The sequence below is a fragment of the Lonchura striata genome, chromosome 1A (assembly GCF_050655825.1).
Source record: "Lonchura striata isolate lonStrDom1 chromosome 1A, ASM5065582v1, whole genome shotgun sequence".
NCBI lineage: Eukaryota > Metazoa > Chordata > Aves > Passeriformes > Estrildidae > Lonchura > Lonchura striata.
This window is the reverse complement of record NC_140741.1, coordinates 33,532,443-33,551,241: the sequence shown is the minus strand read 5'-3', so window position 1 is coordinate 33,551,241 and position 18,799 is coordinate 33,532,443. Positions and strand designations below refer to the sequence as shown.

The following is an 18,799-nucleotide window of genomic DNA, read 5'->3' as shown; positions in this document are numbered from 1 at the left end:
GAAAATACTTTTCTATCACCTCTAATAATGTTTTTCACATCTTTCAATTTGAAAAAAAAGTGGAATGTATCAGCATGGGGAAGCTGTTCATACTGATTCCCAGCTGTGGATATGTCAGTGGAGATAAATGCATGTCCTCAAATATTACCCTTTTCTGAGTACCAATTTGCACACACCTTAAATTCCACTTTGACAAAACTAAAGCTTTCCAAAGTGCTCATCTGCTCCCTCAGCAAGGATTTGAGGTTTCACAGTGTTTTTACAAGGAGGTTCAAGGCCTGTGTGACTAAACAAAAGTAGCCCAGCTGCTGTAAATGGCAGCTTTTCTTTGCCTTTCGTTTGCAGGAGCTGAGGTCAAGGTCAGGGATACACATTTATTTTCTTTGTTGGTAAAGGTTTTCCATGTCCTTCCAGCCCTGCTCCTGTCTGCTGGCCAGCTGGGTTGGTGGCTGGTGGCTGAGGAGGAGAATCTGCCTTTCTGAGGAGAATTTGCCATTCTGATCAGACTGATCGGTGCACTTGGCAGGAACCTTCTGAAGCTGGAAGTCTAGCAGTTGCCCTTGAGTAATTTTTTTTATAATATGTACCAAGTATGAGTAGGCTTTCATTAAGTTTGGAGTTCACGGATTAATTAAATGCCCTTTTCTATCAGATTTATTTATCCCGCAGCACAGAAAACTAGAACGATTATCCTGCCTCTTCCCTCAAACCATTGTGTTCAAGATTTTGTGTGGAGTTTAAATGAAACATCTTTGTGCAGGTATATTTTCTAGAAAGGGGAAAAACTCTAAGATTTATTTATTTATTTATAAAATTCCTGTCACCTTGAAAGCTGGTTTATCAGACAAAATGCTTTTGCATTTTGTTTGCTTTTGTAAAAGATGTGTTTAAATGAATGTGCACCTTCTTGGTGACTTCCACAGGGTAGGACCCTCTGTGCTTTTGCATCACGTACTGTACCTTGCTGAAATTACTTCTGGGTTATTGTACTGTCAGCTTTCCATTAACTAACTGACTATAAAAAAAATTTAAATAAAATGCCTTTGGGAATAGTAAATGACAAACTTCTCGGAATATGAGTCTTGCAGCCCAATCTCCTAAAAGAAGCACCTGCAATCTGGCTTTATAGCTGATACACAGCTAGTTGGCAGACAAAAACCTTGCTAGGATTTCAATTTACAGCCTATGATACATAGGATTCTTTCTTCCTTGTAATGCTTTAAACTGAAATTGAATTTTAAATTAACTTGACACTGTGCTGTTTTCAAGTCAGATAAATAACTGTGTTCCTTTTCCCTTTTCCATAATATATTTGATATCTTACTATTAAAGCTTTTCCTGAATTTATGTTAAAATTATACATTTGCCTGTCGTTACTTTCCTTAGGAAAAAAAAAGTGAAATATAACCATGTAGCTGCAAGAAGTATTGTTTGCACTTTGACAGTTATATAGTTTCGTAGTTTAGGAATTTGCCAGTTTTATTTTTGTTGCTCACTGTAACAGCTTGTGGTTTATTTCTGTGCTTTCTCACAAAATTTTGATCAAACAGTGGCCTTCAGAATTATGTTCTTTGAGCCTTCTTGCATGCAGATATCTTCCATTTACTTCATCAGAAGACTCCATTCTTCACTTCGGTTCTCCACTTACACCTTCACAGTGTTACACAGTGTTAATGAAACAATGTATCAACACTGGTTTTGAGTGATTTTTTTTTTTTATGCCCTTTTGAGCTTTTGCATTTTTTTAAGCTCTTGGACCTACGCGGCACAGGTATAAATGCTTGTAAAACACACCAGGTAGTGGCAATGTGGTCAGTGGTGTCTTAATCTGACACCTGGTAGCATAAATATTTTTTACACTTGATAGATGATGCCACCAGGAAGAATTATAGAAGGGCTGCCTTAAAAAAAGGCAGATGGATTCAGAGTATTTTAGAGAGAATTAAATAATTACCCTATATTAATTAATTAATGTGCTGTGTAGTAGAAAGAAGGACTTCTACATTAGAACTGCTTGTGATTTGTTTTTGTTTTCCCTGATTCTGACACACTTAATTGAACAAACCTTTCTCATCAAACTGTATCTTGAAGAGCTTACACTGAAGGACATACAGTGGCAGAATTGACAATGATAGCATGATGAGCAAAATGTATTTCTTCTGTTCCTGATAAAAATATAACACTATGGATCCTTATGTGTAATTTAAAATAAGGTATTGAAGTACATTCCTCCCTTCCTCGCTCCCTTTTTCCCCCAGGAAAGCATTCTTCAAACACTTCCCATTTTGTACCTTCTGGCTTTCAGCAAGGCATTAGCATTCCAAAAAGAGTTTCACCAGCCCCTAGGTTTGAACAGTGGTCAGGACAGGCAGAAGAAAAAACTACCAAACACTTTCCCTCTTAAGATTGGAGCTTGAATTGTAACCAGGGGCTTTTGGGAGTGCATTAAAGAGCACTGCTTTCCTGGCCTGCTCTTTCCTATTCCCTTGTTTTCCAATACCAGGATGACCAAAAATCAGTATTCACTTATTAACCAAGGACAATGAATAAATATTTGGAATATTTCCTCTCTCTGAATGTATCAACAAAGGAGAAAAAACACACCTCTGCCTTAAACAGGGCAAGAATTTATGCAGACCTCCACAACTCAGACAGAAATTCTCCTCAGGGAAGGAATGCCACATGAAATTGGAAAGTTATCATTTTCTCAAATAAGAGTGAAATACCAGGCTCTTCATTTGGGTGCTTTCCACTGTTTTATAGTCTGGTCATCTCTTCTCTCTGCCCACCCCAATCCCCCACACTCCCTCAAGGTATTCAAATGGAAAAGCTTTCTTTCCAAGGTATTTGCACTAAGAAGGCATTCAGCAGCAGAGATTTCTTCCAAAAGCATCTTAGTGTGCTGTGCTCCTTCCCCAGGACTCGGCTGAATGTGCTGAGGAAGGATTCTTGCTCCAAACCCTGTGCACTTACAGGCCTTTGGGTGGGCGCTGTCATTGCACATTCTGGGCCATGTGCCTGAGTGTACCTAGGCAGATTTGTTTGAGTCTCTGCCAGCATATATGCCAAAGAGATTATGCTTCATATTTCATGCCAGGGTGAAGAGAGCCTAAATGGGTTTATCATGGAGTTTTCATTCACTCTATCATTTCTCCCTTCTTTATAGTTCATTGCTAGACTTCTAATTTTTCCTGACAGCAGTGCACACCCCTGCAGCTGGCCCTGCATAATGATTTCCTCCCCCTAGACTGACGAGTGGATGCATAAATCTACTGCCATCAGGGTGCCTCCTTTAGCAGACACTGCCCCCTCTCCCCCCTGGAAAAAGATCTGTCCCCTCCCCAGCACTCTCATTTACCACCTACTACTGTTGCCTGCTGAGCCAAGATGCTGCCTGTGACCGTTATCCTGCCTATGCTAAACATCAGGAAATGGCTCTTTTTGGACAAAAATACTTTTTTTTCCCCTCCTAATGATAACTATTAGTGAAAATTGAAGTGCCTTTGGCAATTGTATTTGATGCAAATATTACAACGTACAGCAACGAGCTCCTGTGAAAAGCAAGGGTGGACTGATTGTTTGAATTAGGAGCTGGAGGGTGAGAAGGACTGTCAGGAGCAAGAAATTTGACCAAATATAGGTCTTTAGAAGGTCTTAAGTTAGAGATCCCCGTGTTCTCTGAGGCCCTGTATTAACTCAAAATGATTGCTTTGAACTATTGAGTAAGGGCAGTAATGTCAGATCCAGGGCTTCTCAGCTGCTGAACTCATCAAGCACATTGACAGTTTATAAATCAGACAGGCCTTGTGGACCCTTTACAAAGTATTGTTTTAAAATTTCTTCCTTAGCCCTTCCTCCTTAGCTACAGCAGTTGAATATTGTAGCTGGCTAAAAATCAATGTAAGACTAGTTTAAAAGGCAGCAATCTCTGTTCCTGTTCTGAAAAGAAGGCACGAGGTGAATGTGCAGTGTATGGCAAGAACTTCATCATTCTCTACCAGCAGTGAAGATATAGGTAAAGGTCATCCCCTTTCATCTTCCAAGAATCTAAATCACAAAATTTCTTCAATAGGTGTTTGGTGTTGGCAACATGCTGATAGTCTGACACTCATAGTTGCTTTTTAAAGTTAAATTATTATTTTTCTTCAGCTACAAGTATTTGACAGTTTTCTCTGTTGTTGTCCTTATAATGATTCATACTGCAGTTATTTTGAAGAGATGGATAAACTACAATTGTTTATATACAAACAGAATATGGCATTGGCTGCTAGAAAACAATCTCACTAATATTTGACTTGTAAGGTTGCCTCATGTTTCATGTTTTGGCTCAGAGAGAGCAAGTTTAAAATTAATTGAGAAGAATTTCTTTCTTTCTGAGTGTGTTCAAAGCTAGTGGTATTTTCTCCTCTGTAAATGTTGGCAATTGATTATAAAATGTCAGAGGTGTTAGCAGTGTCAGCGACCTTCATCTATACAGCTGGAATAATAGGCAAGACTTGTTTTAGGACACCCTGCAGTTGCTGACAGGTTTTGTTGCATCTGCAGCCAACTCTATCATTAACGAGGGAAAAAGGGTGGATAGGCAGTGTGGATTGTAAATGTAAGAGTGCTCACTCCACTAAATTTACTTGAAAAATGATCATTTTTGTGTCCAATGCCATTTTGTACTCTTCATGATTTTCTAATTAAGCCTGGAGGGCTGTGGATCCAGGCTTTGATATGAGCAGTATCGACTGTCCTCTTTCCAGAGAAGAGAACAAAGCTTCCTCACTGTGCTGCTGGATGCTAACTGATGAACTGGTTTTTCTTCCGTGCCTTGGTTACTGCATATAATTAGGAATCTTACTCTTGTGACTTCATGTGCAGCACTGCATCCTTTCAGCAAACCTGCCTGCCAGCTGCCCGTCATGCACAGCTATTCCCATTTGACTTTGCATGTCAACTGTTCCTATTTAAACAATGAGCTTTGAAGCGAACTATGGGCATGCTGAAGAAAAAGCTCTTCATACCTAACAACAGTCTCTTTTAGAATCTGTTTGAGGCTAAGACTCAACTTTAAAAGTGGTCATGGTGGTCATGTATTTGAAATAATTCCATTAGAATAGAGAAGTACCTGTGACTCTTGGAAAATGAGAGAAGAAAGAATATGTATCCACTTGCTGGGTAGACCCATGTGAGTGGTTTTCTGAGGGGATTACCCCTTTCTTGTCTCAGTGTTCCCTTGCAGTAGAATCAGTGATAGAGTCTGATGGCTAGTGTGTTGCTGAGGTTAAGAGAGAAGGCATTTGTAGTTCTTGGAGAAGGGGAAAGCAGAAGACAGCATTGACAGACATGTCAGAGCAACAGGAATAAGGCTCATTTAGATCTGAGGAGAAGTTTACAAATCTGTATAGCATTCCTTCACTTTAATTATGGAAATAGTATATTTATTTTTTAATTTAATATCTTGTCTTTATGGTATTTTAGGACTGGAATTCCTGTACTTCATTTCTGGAGCAGGTACACAGAGAAATAGAAAAATATCTTGCTGCATTGCACAAAGCAGTTTTTTTGTTTAGTATTAATCAAGAAACACACATGCTTAAGAATTTTTGGGTGAAAAAAGCCTCAGAATGTTTATCTTCCAAGAGACTCTTTGAAAAGTCAGCTTTTTGCTCTGGAGTAAAGCTGTTGGCACCTGAAAGGTTTGACACACGGCCACGATGGAGGCAGCTGGAGGAAGTGGCCGTGTGATGCTCCACAGGAGATGTGAGCTTGTGTGTGACCTTGGGCCTTGGCACAGGGAGGTGTGACTGCAGGGTGGTGCTGGCAGGGAGAGGGGTGCCTGTGCGAGGGATTCCACTGCTTTCACTGCAGACAGGGCTGACAGCCATGTGATGTGAGAGCTGATTTAAAAAATAGTGTCCTGCCTTCAGAATCACAGCTAGAAAATGTATTTATTGCCTTGCTGATAGTGCCTTGACTGTAAAGTTGGAGTTTCTTCTACAGGAAATACCACCTGTCTTTTACACCCACTTCCTTCTTTAGTGTTACCTAGTGGAGAACGTTGGATTCATTCTTAGTTTTCTTACCAGGCTAGTTTAGCCTACATGAAGAAAAAAAAGTTGGCTATGTTTCTGAAAAGTACAGACTAGTCTTCGTTCCCCTTGGAAAAAATAATAGGATAACTTGGTTTGGAAGGGACCCCCAGAGGTCATGTATTCCTATGGCTCAAATCAGGGCCAGTAAGATCAGCTACCTCAGAACATATAAAGTATTTAGCAGTCGACTCTACATAGCTCAGAACTTGAGAACATGGTCATAAGTTTCTTGGGAATTCTGAAAGGAAAAAAAAAAATTATTGTAATATGTCTCCTTTGTCTTCATCTTTCAGATGTTTTTAAAAAAATAGGAAGGCTCAAGCTTTCCTAGTTCTTTACTATGCATTTCCTTTTCTTTTTAGATGGAAATAAAAATTTAATCAGGCTAAACCTTACTCTCCATACTCAATTATTCCCCAGAAAGTTTAAATAAGTATAGATGTAGGCTTCTCAAGAAAATGCCCCTAGAAGCTAATTTCTGAAGCAAAGGGAAACTGGAAGGTGACATTGCTTTTGAAAATTGAGCCTTAATAAAGGGCTTCATTTAGTCATCCATCCTTGAAAATGGATAGTGAAATATGTAAGGGTTGAGAGAGAAAGGGAAAAAACAGAGATGCAAGAGAATGATACCAGATGAAAGTACAAGGTAATTTAAGTCTTTGGTTAATGTCCCCGTTAGAAATTAGTCTTGGCTGGCTTGGTCACCCAAAAACTGGCAGCTCAAAATAAAATTCTTACCATAAAGTGTTCTTGCTGTCATCTGGGCTTTGGCAGGTTTGTTATGCGGCTGTTGTTACCATCTAGAAAAGTGGTGCCTCCGAGAGAGGGTTAGGATGCTCTGTAGATCACTTCCTAGTGCTTTGCGTGTCCCCAGGGTATCCTGAGAGGGCACCTCTCAAGGGTGGAGAGGAGCAGAGAACCCTGCTTATCACTAATGGCAGCTGTACTGAGTTTCCCCTTCTCTGAGGCTGAGTGTGCAGCAGTCGGGCAGTGCAGGCAGCCCTCGCTGTGCCTGGGCTCTGGAATGCTGTGCTGCTCCTGTGCCGAGGGAACTGAGCTTCTGCCTTCTTGTTCCAGGTGCGAAGAGTGAGGGACTCAGCTCTGGGGCTCAGCTGGAACCCCCAGGAGCACAGCTGAATAAAAGAAAGCATTGACACCACCTTGGCTCCTCTTGAAGTCCCAGAAGAAGTGGGTTCATGTTTCCCTAGCTGTGGTGTGCACACAGATTTTTCATGTGAATTTTCTGTTTTCAGGTAAGCTCATTTTTTTTCTTCTTTTTTACTACAGTAGAGTTTTCTAAATGCAAAATCATATTCTGATTTTCTAGACAAATTTGTTGCTATTTATCAAGACTTTCAGACATTGCTGAAGCATTTAATAAGAGTTTATTACTACTAATGGAGATAAAACTTCTAGGAGTCAGTCTTGCAAGAGGCATTAAAAATTAGCAAAGGGAAAAAAAAGCAAGAATAGCTTGGCAGAGATTCTGTATTCATAAACCTATTTATAGATGGTGTGCTGGGTAGAGGAGCAGGTTTGTGCCTCTGCCAGCAACATGCTGCAGCCTACTGCTGTGCTTGCCCTAATTTTGCACTTACATTCTGAATCTCCCATGGGATGCTGAGCAGCTGTGTGGCTGACCTGAATCTCGAAGGTGTGTGGGTTTGACTGTGACTCTGAGGATGATTGGAGAGATTTGATCAACTTCTTTTCCAGGACCTGTTCTCATTGATTAGCGTGTGTTGGCTTGGCAGGTTTCTCAGAAACCAGCATGTAAAACCTTCTTCTTTATTCTCAAGTGGCCAAAGAGATCTGAAGCAAGATTGATAAAGGGGTTGCACAAGCATGGTTCTCTGTCTGTTCTTCAGCGTGCAAAGTGGTTTAAATCCATTTTGGCAGCTTTCTTGGTGCTTGTGATGCTCCTGGAGGTGCTGCCACTGAGAGCTCTGGTTCCAGCCTGGTGCAGTCCTGGAGGGGAAGGAGAGATTCTGGGATCCTGTGAGCCACCTTCCTCACAGTTGCCAGTAATAATTGTCTGTAGACTGAACTTTTTGGATTATAGCACTCAGCCTTTCCAGCAAGAGAAACACGTGTCTCCGGCCTGGCACCAAAGAAAAAGGAAACAGTGGGAGGGGAAAACAGAATTTAGGAAAAGCCAAGTTAAGGAAACAAGTGTGTTCTAGTGTTTAATATCTGACCTCATGCCAGTTTGGGAGGAGTTTTATTTAGGTTTTTTAGTAGGTTTTTGGTTTGGGATTTTTTTTGTGGGGGGGGGGTGTTGTTTGTTTGTTTCAGATGCTTCTGTGTTTTAAGTTTTATTTTTCCTTAAAAACAAATGGGAAAGGAAGAATCAAAATACAGTTTTCCATGCATATGTGCTGCAGAATGAATAAAAGTGAAAACAGCTGTTCTAAACAAAAAATGTGCATGCTGTCATCACACACTCATTTATGTACCTAAAAATCATGATTTTTCTAAATGTAGGAAAAAGCATGAAATAACACTGAAATAGCCACTATTTAAGCTTATTTAGAAATGCACATCAGGCAAGATGAGTATCATGAGGAACAAAGGTGGGTCCTGTGGGGGATGCGAATGTAAGAAGTGGACTCACTGAAAGCAAGTAATTGCAGAGTAATTTTGTTGTGGAATTTTAAACCAATTATGTGAACAACAGAGCAATGTTCTGAAAGTAGTCAGAAGTGTTTTTTTGTGGGTATAGCTAGCATGATTTCAGAAAGCCTCTCCCTGGCCAGGGTTGGTGCTCCCACAGCTGAGATGACATGAGTGCTTGCATGTTTGGCTGTACATCATTGCCTTGCTGAAAGTCAGCTTTTCTCAATCTGCCTCTCCTGTGTTAAATCTTCCAAAAAATGTGAAAAGGTGTGTCTGAGCCTCAGCTTGTTTCTGTGACTGGAAAGTCTGGTGTTCAAAAGGTGCTTGATCTTATATTTTGCAATTACTAAATGTTCTGATAAGCATTTAAAACATTATTAAATGCTTTGATAAGCTGCATCAAACTACAACAAATTTTACTGAAATTACTGCAACTGTCACATAACAGGACTGATTAAAGGTGCTATTTCAAGAAGTCTTCACTAATCTAGTTGTTTCTTGAGCTCTGTTCTTTTGAAAGGGAGATTTGCATCCTTTTGCTTTTTAATAAAATGAGACAAGTACTAAAAATCCACTATCAGCATTTTGGCTTGGATACCAAGGCATGTGGCTTATTGCTTTCCAGAACATGGAGGATATTAAATGTGGATATTAATTTTCTTCTTTCCTCCATCACAAAGGAAATAGAAATGCTCACATGAAAAAGGGGAAACAGTTTCTGGGATTCTTCAGCATTGCCTTTCATAGTATGCAATTGAGAATTTTGATGCCTAGTGGATATGAAGTGTTTCCTAATGTTGAATGTATGTAAATAAGTATAAATCATGTTGGTTGGCTGATTTTCCTTTTTTTTTTCCTTATACAACCGTTAAAGCACCTACATGGTAGAGCACTTGACAAGTGAAACAGTTCTCTGCTGAACTTTCTTTTGCTTCTAGGAGGTCTCAACAAACCTCCTTAATCTTTGAAGTTTTCTCTTTGAATAGGTGGCCAGTGTAAGCATTTCTGCAGATTCATTTCATGCGAAGATTTTGTCTCTGAAGTTGTTCAAGTAAGCATAGCTGCAAATCTGATTCACTTGTGTGGCACTGAACTTCACATGTAAATCATGCTTCTAGTAAATCAGTATTGTGCTAGGAGGTGCTAATGGCTGCCATCAATCAGGGCTGGAAAAAGTTGTTCTCCTCTTCTCCCCCAGACGAAATGAGACAGCAATTAAATGCCCTTTTGTTGCGTGATAGCTGAGACAATGGAAATCAATGTCCAAAGCACAAAGCAGAATGGCAAGTCTTAAGTGTAAGCTAAGCCATGTGTCCCAAGGGATTGGCATGTTGATTTGCTTACAGCTGAGAGAGTGTATGAAAGGAATAACTGGGGAGTGTAGGCAGCAGGAGAAGCAGTAATGCTCCTTGGACCGAAGCCAGAAGGGAATATTTGCTGGGACACTTCTCAGTGGGGCTGCGCTGCCTTGATTTTGCCTCCATGCCACCTATGCTCAGCTCACAGTGCAAATTTGATCTGTAATTGGCCCTGGTATAAGATCATCACCAGAAGATGTTTATTTGTGGAATGTTTTTACACTGGCCACTCAAGAACGGGCAGTATCTGATCTGGTGAGAAGCTTACTAAAGTAAACTTCACCTTTCAGCTTTTTTTTTCAACTGGAAAGATGAGCTTACGCTCGACCAGTGCTGTTACTGCAGTGGTTTCGATCCCTGGAATAGGATTTGCTGCATCCTGAGAACAATTTCCACCCCTCTAAGTACCTTTGTTCCCAAGTGCTTGATAGGTGCAAGCACCTTGCATCGCTCCTAAATAAAATTACATTGTAAGAAATCCCAGTTTGCTCATCCATTTCTTGTAGATGCAAACAATGCCTCAATACTCTTAAACCACAACATATTTGTTAACTAATTTTGTCCAGAGGACATGAAATCACTTAGGTGTCTCTGAATGTGTTTTGCCTGTCTTCTTCCCTCCAGACCTGCTCCAAAGCTCATTATGTCAATGGGACACTTCCTTTTGACTCCAGCTCACAATTCTGCCTTGGCTTTATTGCCTTGCTGAAAGGGCCTTGAGTTACACAGGACTGCTTTGTCTCTAATCTGTGTGGGGTTTTTGTTTTTGTTGGGGGTGGTTTTTTTCTGCTTTTGTGCAAAACTGTAAATGCATTGAGAACAACAAGCCATTGCATTTACTAATGGCAAAGCACGCTGCTGTCATGCAGCTCATATGCTGTTGGCAGAGACTGTAGCTATATGATGCTTTGCAGCAGCTGGGCTCAGCTGAGAAAAATTTTGCAAGTTTAAGGCTTGGAAGAAATGTTAAAGTAATTTTTTTTTTTTGTTGCCTGAAAAGTATTACACATAGATGACCAGAGTCAACTGAAATAATACTAGAATTTGATCAAAAGAAAATTTATCTGCTTGGAGAGCTCTGTATTGATTTTTTTCTATGGGGTGCTGTATCTGTTGCATTACCTGTATTAAGAGGTCTGCAGAAATCAACAGGCTTTAGCAATGGACTCATACCAAATCTATTAGTTAGTGTTTCTTGTTCTTGTTGCTCAGTGGTAAGATGCTCTCTTTTCCTTGTGTCCCCATCAGGGAAACACTTTTCAAACTCATGTTCTACTGGACTCACATTTACTCTTTGGTAGTATTGACAGTTGCTGTGAGTGACACACTTCACAATCCCACTGTCTTTGTATCAATTCAGGTGTCCACCTTTCACGTTGACTCTGGTTCTAGCTGTGACTTGCACCTCACTTCTGCATTAGGCTCTCTATTAAAGTAAAACAGAGACCCAAGGTACCAGGAGAACCTCTATTTGGGGACAGCAATCTACTGCCACATTATATACTGCTTTATATTTAATTACTGTGTACATAATTTTGAGTAGTCACAATTGAGTTTTTTTAAGCATCTCCCTCTATATTGCAAGCCTTCAGCAGTTCAATAAAGCAGTGCCATTGACTTGTATTTATGTGTCCATTACCTCCTGCAAATGCTTTGGAATACAATGGAGTAGCGTGCAGACTTCAGAGCTGTCATGACAGGTATTAAGAATGTGTCAAATCCCAGTGATGACTGATAACATATCTGTCATTTGTGATGGGATTATTAGGAAGAGGAAAGCCACCAGGAGAAAGATACTCTAGAAAAGAAAAGGGAGGTGGGGGAGGGGAAGACAAAAAGAGAGAGGATTTACTGTTCTTCAGAGCTGCCTGGTTTAATTAAACCTTGTCTAGTCCATAAACAAATCTATTCACTTTTTGTATGGTTTGGCAGCTTATCCACTTCAATGCTGCTGCACTAATTCCATGGAATTTATGTTTCTCTTTGGAGGATAGTTGCTCTATAGGTATTGTGGCTATGAAGAAGATCCTTGACCTACTTGTACATGGAAACAGCTATTGCAAGAGTAATGTATTTTTTGTCTTCTAATCAAAAATTTAACAGAGTACTGTGGAAGAAAGAATTCAGCAGGTACATAAAACATTTTCGGCATGGAAAATTATGTAGAACCAAGAAAAGAGAACAGTCTGCCAGTGTAATTTGATTGCATCTTTGGTTAGCAAAGGATTGCTTTTTTTTTTAGCCTGAATGTATGTCTTCTGTGAGTGTAGAAAGAAGGCTGAGCTTCATCTCACTCATAAAACTGGGCTCTGCTGAATAAGTCCGATGTGCCTAGTACACAGACATTTTCAGGTGTTTCAGACTGAGCCATAAACACATCCAAGATCCACAAGCAGTTAAATATTAAGACAAAGGAAGCATCTTGTCCAGCTGTATTCTGGTATTCAGGCAGTGCCAGAACAGAGGTGATTTTCTTGCTGTTAGGATCTTTTTGGTGCAGAATTATCCCCTGGAGCAGCTAAACAGTGTGGCTATCTAATATGGCTGCTACACCCACAGAGATCAGTTTTGAGGGGGATATTAGATGTCAGGAGAGGGAGAGACTTGAAGCTCAGTGGACTGAGACACCTATTCTTTGCTGTCATATGCTCCCTGAAATCCCCTTTCAGTGGGGATTCGGCAGCCTTTGCACAGAGACTCATCACAGTGTCCAGATTATCCCTTTATCCTTTCTACTGATTTATCTTTTAGCCTTGCATGAAAAAGACCTAGTCTTATCTCTGCTCCTTCCACAAGCACAGCCAAGGTGTTCCTCAGCTCTTTCAGAGTCCCAGCCCATCAAGGACGCAAGGTAGTGGAGGTCAGTGCAGTGCCCAGGTGGGCACTTGATAGCACTGGATTGTTGCTGGAGGGGAATTGCTTTGTTGGGTGTTCGGCCAGAAGGCCTTGGTTGCCACCCATACTGGATGCCTGGAGAGAAAAGCTGCTCTGAAAGTGAGCAAAGGACGGTCCCAGATTTGAGGAGCAGAGAGCAGAAGAGACCTCTGTGAATACCAAGCTGTAGCTGTTGTGTCACAAAGTGAACAATATTTGATTGATGGTTGAGTGATCACTGGTGTGTGAGAGGCGTACAGTGACCTAGCCCAAAGCCAAATGCTCTCGGGTGGTGTTGGACCCCATTCCTCACAGTCACCACCAGCAAATCAGCTGCCCTACCCTGTCCATGTCTGCCTGGTGTCACACAGCACAGGCAGGCCGAGCCCACCCTGCTCCAGATGAGCCCACTGCTCTCCTCCAGTGGTGCTCGCTCCCCTCAGTGCTGCCAGGCTGGGGTGGGCAGCCAGCCTGTCCCGCTGAGCGTGCGGCCGCGGTGCGTGGGTGCGGAGGCAGGGCGGGCCGGGAGCTGCAGGGTGAGCAGGGATGCTCCCACCGTGCCCGTGCTGGCAGCAGGGTGCCCTGTGTGCACCCCAGGGGAGGAGCAGGCGCTGGGGCCGTTGCAGCACGCCCATGGCTCACGCCCTTGCTTACCTCATGGAAACTCACTCACCTGTCCAGGCCCGCAGGAAAGACCTTTTATTTTTCCCATCTCCAAATGCAGGTTCACCCCACCCCAGAGGCTGCTTGAGCAAAGATCGAAGTGCAACCTGAAGCAAGGGCACCAGCTTTTAAATATGATATATTGCAGCTTAATTCATTTCCCAAGGTAGAAGGTGGTTCTCTCAAGGTCTTCATGGCAAGCATCCCAAAACAGTGGTTGGGGAACCCAAAGCTGGTTTAGCTTAAAGAAGCCTGATTTTTTTTTTTCCTCCAGAAGCTGAACTCAGCATTTCTTCACAGTACCTTGAACTGTACATCCAGAAACCATTAATCATACTATAAAATCTTGGCTTCAACTCCCCCCTTTAATATGTATGTGATTACCATGCCATTTGTTAATGTGTCTAGCTGGCTGACAGTACCTCTGTTCATACTGCTTAAATTTGGTTTGGAAAGAGGAAGGACTGTGGAGAATGGTGCTGCAGTGGAGAGCCTTCCTCCACCAGTCTTAGGTTTGATTTTGTCCCCAAGTAGACATCACACAGATGTTGGTATCTATTGGTGATGGGTAGTCCACGGTGCCTAACTTTACTCTTCAGTGGCAACCCGTTAGCAAGGACACTGGTACAAATAGGGATGGCAGGCTACATGCACTGTCTTACTTTTTTTCCTTTTTTTTGCCCTGCAGTGCTCTCATTGTCTTTTATATACTCCCATATTTGATAGATTTACATTCTGGATGGATTTTCTGTCCCAAGAAAGGACTACATTAAAGTGCAGATGAGCTTGGAATACTCCCTGAAGAAAGCTATTCCTTCCCTCTAGTCCTTCTCTTTTCCCCAGTTCACTAGATTTTGTCAGTTTAAGAGAAGAAATGGGAAAACTTATCTGGGAGCTATTGAACAAGTTGAGCTGAGACTCAGGTTTTTTTGGTTTTTTTCATTTTGCTGTACATGAAGTGTCCTGAGATAACACAGAAAATTAAGAGGTTGTGGGAGTCACTACTGAAGATCATTGAACTTTCAATAAAATTCCTTTGAGTATCCAAGATCAACAGTGCCCTGCATGGTCTCAGTGTGCTCAGTTTTACATATGCTCACATTTAGCTACAGCTCAGTTCTGGATTTATTTTTTTATTTTGTGGTTGGATTAGAACCATGCTTTGAAAACCAAACCAAACCATGACCATTATCCAATTTAAATGCAAAAGAATATGTTTAACCTGAAAAGAACAACTTCACGAAGAAAGACCTTTGTAGCGCTAACTCTTGAGTTCATTTAACATTTGAATAAAAACTGATTTCCATGTTTGTTTGGACAAAGTAAATTTTTTTTTAAAATTAAAGGTATCAGCAATGCTTGGTGGTTGGTATTTAGAGGAGAGGATCTGAAAAGCAAAATATTGCAAAATTACTTTTTGCTCATCATAAACCAGCCTAATAGGAGATCTCTGCTTTGAAAGTGTGTAACTGCTGACATGAGGATAATGGAATATTTTTAGTGCTGATAAAAAAAAGAAACATTCATTGGAATTTTGCTAATCTTGATCAAAAAACACATGTTAAGCTGTGGTTGCTGTGCTCTGGATAGTAGCATTACAGTGTGTACAAAGAAGATTTCTTTCACCTGTGAGTTTCCTCTATTGTTTCCACTTCTAAGAGTTTTATACTGTATTTAGAAGTGAGGGAATGAGAGAGATGAAGAGAGATTTGGTTATTATAAAAATACTGTACCACACAAGGGTCTTTGATAAGACTTTCAAGGTGGTGTTTACAAATTGAAATGCAGCTAAGCTTAGGTAAAGCTAAAAAGATTGTATTCATTTTAATTGGTTGGTTTACATACCATTCTGCCAATCCCATCTCATCCATCTGTACTATCCAGTCAACTGGGACCTTCCTGGTTAGCTGGTAAATTATGGAAGGTGGCTCAGTGAGCAGTTCTGCCAGCTCCCTCAGTGGATCCCTTGGGTGGATCCCATCCAGCCCCAGAGACTTGTTTGTGTAAGTGATGTAGCAGGTCACTGCCCATTTCCTCCTGGATTCAAAGGCTTCATTCTATTCCCTATCCCTGCCTCTGAGTATACCGAGTATACTCTGTAGTATGCATGTTTATTTTCCTCTGGCCTCTTACACACCAATTGTATTGAAAAAACATGAATTCAATGGCAACAAGGTATTTATTATGACTTGAAGTTGCTTTTATCATGGTCGCTGATGTTCAGGTTCCCAAAAAGGAATGAAAGACCCTGCTTAAAGATGCTATCCAAGCATACTGTTTAAGGGTGGCTCTTTATTCATAACTACCAAAAAGCATTGGCAAACTATAGAGAAGAAAATCCCTTATTTTCAATTGTAGACCCTTGAGTCTTGATGCAAAATGGTTTGTATTAATTATCTTCCTAGTTTAGTTTAGTTTTAGCCTGGGTCATGGGCCACCAATGTGTTATGTGCTTCTATAAATGGACTATACATCCCTTGGTAACACCTTGAAAAAACAGTAATTTTGGGGTTTTTTTTGAAGCAACAGGCAGCATCCAGCTTCTCAGATCAACAAGTGCACCCCTTGTAAATCTTGTAATTTAAGTTCTTCATGGACACTTGAGGTGGCATTCTCAGACTCTGATCACACTCCTCTCCATCCTGTACCTTATGTCAGCATTTCTACTTTGCATGGATGAATGTAGCCAGGGGCTGCTAAGGAGACGGGAGTGAGAGAATTTCACACATCACTAAGAGCAACGCAAATGCTGTAGCAAGCTTTAAAATGGAAGGAGAATATTTAGAAGAGTGACAGAGGGATTGGTTACAGCTGGACAGGAGAGCAAATAAAAGGATGCATATATGTCATGCAGATGCCTTTCTGCATGACATATATTCAATTAGTCTGACACATCAGAAAACAACAATTCGTAACAGAAAAGTAGGAATAGTAAGAAGCCAGAAAGAGGGTAGATAAAAATTTAGCAGAGCACTTCAGAACAGACACATTTCTGCTGTGTAGAGCTTGACCTAGTGTAACTTTCTAGAAACTGTGTAGGCTAACACAAAACTATTTTTTGAGTTTAGAACAGAACAGAGAATTGATTATGTCATGGCATGTAGCATGCCATAACAGAAGCAGGGTTTCTGAGGAGACAGAATTGGTTTTGTTAAGCCAAATTGCATCATTAGGGAAGTAAGCAGGAGGGCTCCAAGCCTTTTCAGAGGGACTTGACTCTCTGGACTCCGCATTCAAAATCTTATCGTTGATCTCCAACTTCTCCATTTGCCTCATGATCTTAGATGATGGCTGAATGCTTAAAAAGTATTTTGTGGCTTAGAACTTACTTTGTGCCCTGCAATTATCTGTAAGGTCTGCTATAGAGTCAGCCATCTGTATGGTTATTTATATTAGTGCATGTTTCATATCTGGCATACAAAAAAAAATGCTTATTCTTTTCCTCCAGGTGTGAAAGCCATTCTCAGTCAATAAGCTGTCAAGCTACCCTTTTGTCATCACTGCTTAGTTGTGTTCTTTCACATCAAGTCTCCTGAATCTTGAAAGTCTAATGTGTTAAATTCTTTGACAAGAATGTTCCAGTTTGGGAGCTGAGAGCTTTGCTTGTTTTTCTTCATGAATGGAATGAAATGCTTCTTGGTGAAAATACAAGTACAGTAGAAACTGAAGAATCCCGACTTTCTTCATAATCAGCAGAGGAAAAATGAACACCTTGGAGTATTACCCACTGCAGCCCTTGAGCTCTTCACCTTGGAGAAAAGTAACTGCATTCTCCAAGTGCCTGGTTTTCTCAGCTGATAAAGAGAGAGGTTGGTTGGCTCCCTGTGAGAGCTATTTCCAATGTTGTTGCTGTGGAATATTAGGAAATATGTGGTCCAGCATTTTTGTTTCAGCAATGAATACCTATGTCTCTTCTCCCATGTTTCTATTAACAAAGTAATAGGTACCAAAAACTATTTAGCTTGTGCCTCCAGCTCACGTGGCAAAGTTGATCTGTGAGGTTCTTTCTCCTCCCCCTTCCTTGTTTTTTTCTTCTTGGAGGCAAGCTTGGCTATGAAAAGATTGCTTTGAAGTTTGAATATTCAAACTGAAACTGATTTTAGTGAAGTACTTCAAAAATAAGCTGTTCATATCCCTTTCCTTAGAACTCTTGCACAGTAGTGCCAGGAAAGCTTTACCAATACATGTAGTAAGCAGATTATTCTTCTCTAACATTAGCCTTTTTCCTACTATGCTTGGGGAACTCAGTGCAAATTGATGTTCTGAGACTATCTTATATTTCACATATCTTTTATACTCAAAATAAAGCAGAAAATGGGATGCACTATTTAAGATCAAAATAATTTTGATGTCTGCTTTCCATGAATTGTATTTATGGCTGGTGGTGGCCTTCTGAAAAGTTGTTATCCTCAAGATGGTCTCAAGCTTTGCACAGAAGGCAAGGATGGAAAATGTTTAGGACAGTAACAATTTCTGCACCTGTAATATGTTACAAAGGATTTTTCTCTCCAATATGAGTGCAGTTTTCCACCTATGTTTAGTCTCAGCATGCATACTATTCTTATATGAAAATACAGGATATCCTGCAGCAGGCAGGAGGGAAAAGTGTGAATGAGGCTAAAGCTCTGTGTCTATTCCATGAACAGCTGAGCTGCTGGAGGACATTGGTGTGGGCAGGCAGAGCTGGCCAGGCAGAACAGCTGAGCCATAGTTGTCCTCCTGTGACAGGTCTGCTCCCATCCAAGGTGATGTGAGCTCCACTGGATAACTCTAATCAACTCCTGTGCCCAAAGAGAATTGCAGTAACAGGAGATACTTCCTTTGATAGAGCAAAGAAATGATCTTGTGGAAAAAGGCACAGGGCTTTAGTGGGCTTCCTCTGTGGGCTGTGCTGGGCCAGCATGGCAAGTGTTGGGGGGCAGTGGCAATACTGTACCACTCCAGCTACCTCTTGAAGAAAGAACTTGTCTAAAGCCCCACTTATATCTGAATTTCAATCCTCTAAACAGGCTGGTGCTTTTGATTTAATTCCTGCCAGCATTGTCTGGTCTTTGTCTCTGTTGTGTTGATTTAATGGTCTTAATGACAGTGTCAGTCACTTGAGCACTGTATTTTCTTTTCAAAATGTATTTTCTTTTATTAGCAAGGTAAATTGATGTGCTTGGGTCTATATTGTTTATGATTTAATTTTATTCATTTTCTTTCCTA

At 40.8% G+C, this 18,799-nt stretch overlaps 1 protein-coding gene across 2 annotated transcripts in view; it reads left to right on the top strand.

The window, feature by feature from the left end:
- The window catches only part of PLXNB2 (plexin B2), a 249,495-nt gene that overhangs the window by 73,079 nt on the left and 157,617 nt on the right, over nt 1-18,799 (top strand). For both annotated transcript variants that reach the window (XM_021555245.3, XM_021555246.3), the window contains one exon: nt 7,158-7,333. The gene's annotated coding sequence lies outside the window, so the exon portion shown is untranslated. The remainder of the gene's footprint in view (nt 1-7,157; nt 7,334-18,799) is intronic.